Raw genomic sequence first — 5,969 nt, forward strand, 5'->3', positions numbered from 1 at the left:
CCATCTCCCCCTCCAGCCTCATCCTCTCCCTCTCCTTCCTCTCTCTTCCCTTCCTCCCACCTTCTTTCCCCTCCTCTCCCTCGTCCCCCTCGTCCCCCTCTCCCCCTCCGTCTCCCTCTCCTTCCATCCCTCAACTCCTCTCCCTCTGTCCCCCATCCCTCCCTCCCACCTTGTCTCTCCTTTCCTTCATTCCTCTCTTCATCCTCTCCCCCTTCCTCGCACTCCTCTCACAGTCACTTCATTCGTCTTTTCATTTCCCTCTACCTCATCTTCCAAATTATCTCTCTCCTCGCTCATCCTCTCACCAACACACTCTCTTCATCTCTTCTCTTCCCGTTTTTCCACCCATCCTTCTCTTCCCCCTCCTCCTTCCCGTCTTCATGCCCTTCCTTTTTCTTTCTCCTCCTCTTCTTCCCGTGTCTCCTCTCCTTCTCGCATCCCTCCTCTCCCTCCCCTCTCAACCTCTCTCCTCCATTTCTATCCCCATTCATTCCAACAACCCTCCTAATTTCCCCTCCTATACTCTCCCTTATTCCTCTTTCTCTCCAGTTTCCCTCCTTACCCTTTCCTTCCCTCCCTCCCTTCCTCCTGTTCTCCGCAGCATCATTCTGTCCTTCGATTCCTCCCCCCCGTTTTTTGTGCTTCTGTCATTCCTTCTTCCTCTTTCCTTCTTCCTTCTTCCTCTGTCCTTCATCCTTCGCCCTTGTTCCTCTCTCCTTCTTCTTTCCCCTTTCTTCCTCTCTCCTTCTTCTTTCCCCTTTCTTCCTCTCTCCTTCCTTCCCCTTTCTTCCTCTCTCCTTCTTCCTTCCCCTTTCATCCTCTCTCCTTCTTCCTTCCCCTTTCATCCTCTCTCCTTCTTCCTTCCCCCTTCTTCCTCTCTCCTTCTTCCTTTCTCTGTCATTCTCCCCCCTTCTTCCTCTCTCCTTCTTCCTTCCCCCATCTTCTCTTCTTCCCCCTTCTTACTTCCTCCTTCCCATTCTTCCTTTCCTTTCCTCTGAACCACACCTCCCAGGCTCCTTCCTTTCTTCCTCATCCCTCTCCTCCCTCCTCTCTCCTCTCTCCACCTCCTTCTCTCCACCTCCTTCTCTCCCTCCTTCAGCCAGATAAATGAAAAAGTTGGGGCTTGAGAATCCTTCAGATCCAATTATGAACTTTTCAACCATCACCGCCCCTCCTTTATCTATCGCTCAGTATCTATCTAATTGCCTCTGTTATCCCTTTATCTATCGCTTACTGTCTAATTGGCAGTGTTATTTGTCTATCTATCGGTCTTCTTAGTCTGTCTATCTAGTGTCATTAGTATTTTTTTTCCGTCTCTTAAATCATTATCTAATAACGAGTATGTAAATGACTAATCTCTGTCTTTCGGTGTCTTTCTAATTGGCGCTCATTCTCTGTGTGTGTGTGTGTGTGTGTGTGTGTGTGTGTGTGTGTGTGTGTGTGTGTGTGTGTGTGTGATAGCCTTGCCATCAGTGTCGGGTTATTACATCACTAAGGTAGTCATAAAATAAGGACTTGATTTGTCTGTCTGTCTGTTAACTACATTATGGGAGTATCATTGGATGGAAATGGACCATATGTGGACTTATGATGTAAGACTGTAGGAGAAACTGAACACATTTTGGTTGAGAAAAGGTCAGGGGTCAAGGTCAAAAGAAGTGATTGGCGGAGGTATGCACAGTCTGAATTCTCTTGTTGTTGTTGTTTTTTTTTTTTTTTTTTTTTTTTTTTTTTGTGTGTGTTCCTGGTGGTTATTTTTATCCAGTTGTTTGCTTTGTTTTGTTTTACCGTGTCTTCTCTGTTATCACTTGGGTCTCTGCTCGTCCTTTGATCCCTTTGTACTGAACGGGAACGAGGGAGGATATTACATTGAGCGCCGTATCCATGCGTCTTTCAGTTCCTGTCTCCGTCCGTCTATCGCTCTTCGTGTGTCATTTCCCGTCTCAGAGCGTCAGCGGATCGGTTTTGTGTCTATTCTGTAACTTGATAAAAATCGGCATTTGCTTTCTATTTAGTCTCCTCCACACACACACACACACACACACACACACACACACACACACACACACACACACACACACACACACACACACACACACACACACACACACACACACACACTCTCTCTCTCTCTCTCTCTCTCTCTCTCCAGCTGTTCTTATTGCCAATATCAGACCTCTCATCCCTGACCTTGTGCCTCCTCCTCCTCCTCCTCCTCCTTGATTCTACCTTACTAGCTATCATTTCTTCATCCACGTTCGTGACTTTTTTTTCTATGATGCATTTTGATTGTTCTTATTTATCTTCCTCTCTTCGCCCCTTGAATATGGTGAAGTAATATATTGGTTTATATTTGCCACCTTCATACAGTTTTACTTTTTTCTTTAGCCAAGGAAAATATCTCATCTCCATACTGTATAAAGTTGCTTGTAGGTGGGAAAAAATCACACACACACACACACACACACACACACACACACACACACACACACACACACACACACACACACACACACACACACACACACACACACACACACACACAAGTACTTTTATTTTCTGATTTTTTCCCCTGTACTCTGTTCTCATTAACTCTCCTTTTTCTTCCCAGCTTAGGTTGAGGGATTGCAGGAGTGAGGGAGGATATTCTGCTCTGTCTTTTTATTAACTGCCAGATTAAAGCCCGTTGTTCCAGAGTACCTTGGGGCAAACAGTGGCTTTCCTTCCATTTTCGTGACATTTTTTTCGCTATTGTAGTGTGATTCTTCTTAGGCTTGGGAGAGAGAGAGAGAGAGGGAGCGGGCGGGGGACAACTCTTTACCTTTTTTTGATCTTGGAGACTCGATATCACAAACTAAACAACCCTGTAGGGAAAAAAAAAATTGTAAGGATAAACCGTAGGTCTGTAGTTTTTGGCTTTCCCTTGTAGTCCTTTTTATCCATTTTTGTTTTGCTCTCTTGCTGTCCTCCCCCCCCCCCGTCAGCTCCTCCTCCTCCTCCTCCTTCCCCGTCTTGTTTCTTATTCTCATCTTTCTCCTTGCCTTGTTTCATTTATTCCTTACTTTTCTGTTGCCTCTTCTCTCGTTTCCTTTCAACTACTGTTTTGTGTTCATCATCAGCCTTACATTCACTTATTTTCGTCTTTCATATCCAGTCCATCCTGCCCAGTCTTTTGTTCTCCTTCTTTTCGTCATCTATGTTCTTTTATTACTTACTTTGTCCCTCACCCATTTCTCTCTCTTTCTCTGCCTGCTGTTTTGGTCTCTCCCCCTCATGACTCCTCACTCTATCCTCCTCTGTGTGTTCTTTGTCTTTCCCTCTTCGTTGTTTACTGTTCCTTTCTTCCCCATTCATCCTAATGCTTTGTCATTTTTCTCCTCTTTACTATTAAATATCCCTTTCCCCTTACTTTTCCACTCTTTTACTCCTCACTTTACCCTCCTCTTTACCCCTTCTCCTCTCTTCACTCTCTTTCCCTTCCTTACTCATGACTGTTCCTTCTCACTCCCTATTTCCTCTCATTGTTCTTTAGTGTCTCCCTCTTTTCACCTCTTTAATCTACCTCTCTCCCATTTCTCTCTGTTCTTTCCTTTTTTTCTCCTCCCTTCTTCTTTTGCTTTTCCATTCCCACTCGCTCCCCTGCCACCACATTCTTTTAGTTTTCTGTTTTTTTTCCCTCTCAATTCCTCTCATATTTCGCCTCCTCCTCAGTCTCCTACTCTGCAGTTTCCTCATCTTCAGTATCTCTTTTGTCATTCGTATGTCTTTAGTTCCTGTTTGTTTTCTTCCTGTGTTATTTTTATTATTTCTCCCGCTTTACTTTTGATACATTTGGCTTTTTAAAATCCCCATTTCTCCAGCTTTTTTCTCTCTCATATTTTCCATTAACAGTCTTCTTTCTTCTTGCTCATATTCTTTTTTCCTCCTCTTCTCCTTGGTGTTTGTTTCATTATTATTTTTCCTTCGTCACTGAAATTTTCGTCAGTTATTCTTTTACAAATTCCTGTCATTTAATTTTCCTTTTCTGTGTATTTTCCCTGTTTTCTGATAATTTTTCCCTCTATTTTACTGAAGTGGCTGACCTGTTTTTTTTTTCTCTTTTTCGCTGATTTTTTTCTCAGTTATCCCCATAAATTCTTTTTTTTTTTCCTCTTTTCCTCCTCCTGCTTATTGTCCCTGTTTTCCCCTCTTTTTTTTCTACCTTCCTGTTTTACTTAATTGGCTCTGTTTTCCTTCATTGCTTCTCATTTCCTCAGTATTCCTTGTGTCTGTCATAATCTTTTCACTCCTCCTTTTCTCTTCCTCTGTATTACCTTATCTATTTTCTCATCATTTGTCTCCTTCTCCTTATTTATCGATGTATCTGAACTATTTTCTTTATCCACTTTGTCCTCGTATTTTCTGTCATCATATTTACTTTTTTCTCGTTTTATATTCTTCTGCCTCTTCCTACTTTTTCATTTCAGTTCATGTTCTCCTTCATTTTTGTTATTTTATTACTTGTTCTTCTCAGTCACCCTTTCTATATCAATATTCTTTTTTTTCATTCTCTCTCTCTCTCTCTCTCTCTCTCTCTCTCTCTCTCTCTCTCTCTCTCTCTCTCTCTCTCTCTCTCTCTCTCATTTTTTCCCTCTTCATCCACTTATTATGCTTCATTTTCTCTTCACTTCCTTCTTCTGTCACGCCATGTCATTTCTCTCTCTGTCTTTTCAAATATTTTTTTTCCTTCCTCGTACAGTTATTATGCTTCATTTACCCTTTTCCTTTCTCATTTCTCATCATATATCTTTATTCTCTCATTTCCTTCTCTTTTTTTTCTGTGATTTCTTTCTCTACCATTTACGCTTCTATTTTTTTCTGTTTCTTTCTGACCATTTTTTATTTTCCTTCTGTCTCATTCCTGTTTATTTTCCTTCTGTCTCACCCCTGTTTATTTCCTTATGTCTCACCCCTGTTTATTTTCCTTCTGTCTCATCCTTGTTTATTTTCCTTCTGTCTCACCTCTGTTTATTTTCCTTCTGTCTCACCTCTGTTTATTTTCCTTCTGTCTCACCCCTGTTTATTTTCCTTCTGTCTCACCCCTGTTTCTTTTCCTTCTGTCTCACCCCTGTCTATTTTCCTTCTGTCTCACCCCTGTCTATTTTCCTTCTGTCTCACCCCTGTCTATTTTCCTTCTGTCTCACCCCTGTCTATTTTCCTTCTGTCTCACCCCTGTCTATTTTCATTCTGTCACCCTTGTTTACTTTCCATTTTTATTGTTTTCCTCTTTTTTTTTTCTTCCCTCCCTCCTCCGTTCCTACCTTATTTTCTCCTATCTTTTCCTCCTCCTCCTCCTCCTAGGTACACATGGCGTTTAGTTTACATACGTACACATGAAAGCGTACAAGACAAACACAGTCACAACTACATAAACACACATCGGTAAGTGTATACAAAGCTGAACTTGATTGTTCTCTCTCTCTCTCTCTCTCTCTCTCTCTCTCTCTCTCTCACACACACACACACACACACACACACACACACACACACACACACACACACACACACACACACACACACACACACACACACACACACACACACACACACACACACACACACACACACACACACACACACACACACACACACACACACACACAGCGAGAGAGAGAGAGAGAGAGAGAGAGAGAGAGAGAGAGAGAGAGAGAGAGAGAGAGAGAGAGAGAATACCACGCATTCAAAGCCTCGCAGTAATTTCGCAGCCAATAAACATAACAGATAATAACTCTAATCTTTCCTAATTACAGAAGTCACATTAAGAGGTCCTTCACACACACACACACACACACACACACACACACACACACACACACACACACACATTATAATTGCTTCCTTGATTATATGTTTACTGTGTTTGTTTTTTGCAGGTGTGTGTTTGTCAGAGGTGCTTCATGAGGAAAGGTTGGTTGCGTGAGTGTTGCTTT

This window comes from Coenobita brevimanus, chromosome 67 (genome assembly GCF_032717465.1).
Source record: "Coenobita brevimanus isolate Jiangsu-jjx chromosome 67, ASM3271746v2, whole genome shotgun sequence".
Taxonomy (NCBI): Eukaryota; Metazoa; Arthropoda; class Malacostraca; order Decapoda; family Coenobitidae; genus Coenobita; species Coenobita brevimanus.